The following is a 965-nucleotide window of genomic DNA, read 5'->3' as shown; positions in this document are numbered from 1 at the left end:
AAAAATACTTCCGGTCCCCTTTTCCGGCAACACAGAAAGGAGAATTCTACTTAGTAAGGGTTATAATCCCTAAGCGCGGCCGAAGGCCGCCTACGCAGAAAGAAGTTCTGCGCAAAAATACTTCCGGTCCCCTTTTCCGGCAACACAGGAAGGAGAATTCTACTTAGTAAGGGTTATAATCCCTAAGCGCGGCCGAAGGCCGCCTACGCAGCAAGAAGTTCTGCGCAAAAGTACTTCCGGCCCCATTTTCCGGCAACACAGAAAGGAGAATTCTACTTAGTAAGGGTTATAATCCCTAAGCGCGGCCGAAGGCCGCCTACGCAGAGAGAAATTCTGCGCAAAAATACTTCCGCCCTTCTTTTCCGGCAACACAGAAAGGAGAATTCTACTTAGTAAGGGTTATAATCCCTAAGCGCGGCCGAAGGCCGCCTACTCAGAAAGAAGTTCGTTTTCATGTATGCACTATTTCGGTTTTTGTCATATGCATTACTTCGGTTTTGAGTCGAAACTGTGCATGTATGCATTACTTCGGTTTTTGTCATATGCATTATTTCGGTTTTGAACCGAAACTGTGCATGTATGCATTACTTCGTTTTTCTCATATGCGTTATTTCGGTTTTCAAACGAAAGTGTGCATGTATGCATTATTTCGGGTTTTTCATATGCATTATTTCGGTTTTCAACCGAAACTGTGCATATATGCATTATTTCGGTTTTTTTCATATGCATTATTTCGGTTTTCAAACGAAAGAGTGCATATGCATAATTTCGGTTTTTCTAATATGCATTATTGCGGTTTTCAACCGAAACTGTGCATATATGCATTATTTCGGTTTTTTTCATATGCATTATTTCGGTTTTCAACCGAAACTGTGCATATATGCATTATTTCGGTTTTTTTCGTATGCATTATTTCGGTTTTTTTCATATGCATTATTTCGTATGCACAGTTTCCATATGCACAA

This window comes from Rhagoletis pomonella, unplaced genomic scaffold (genome assembly GCF_013731165.1).
Source record: "Rhagoletis pomonella isolate Grant_MI unplaced genomic scaffold, Rhpom_1.0 Rhpom_scaffold_00007, whole genome shotgun sequence".
NCBI classification, from domain to species: Eukaryota; Metazoa; Arthropoda; class Insecta; order Diptera; family Tephritidae; genus Rhagoletis; species Rhagoletis pomonella.
This window is presented reverse-complemented; position numbering follows the sequence as displayed.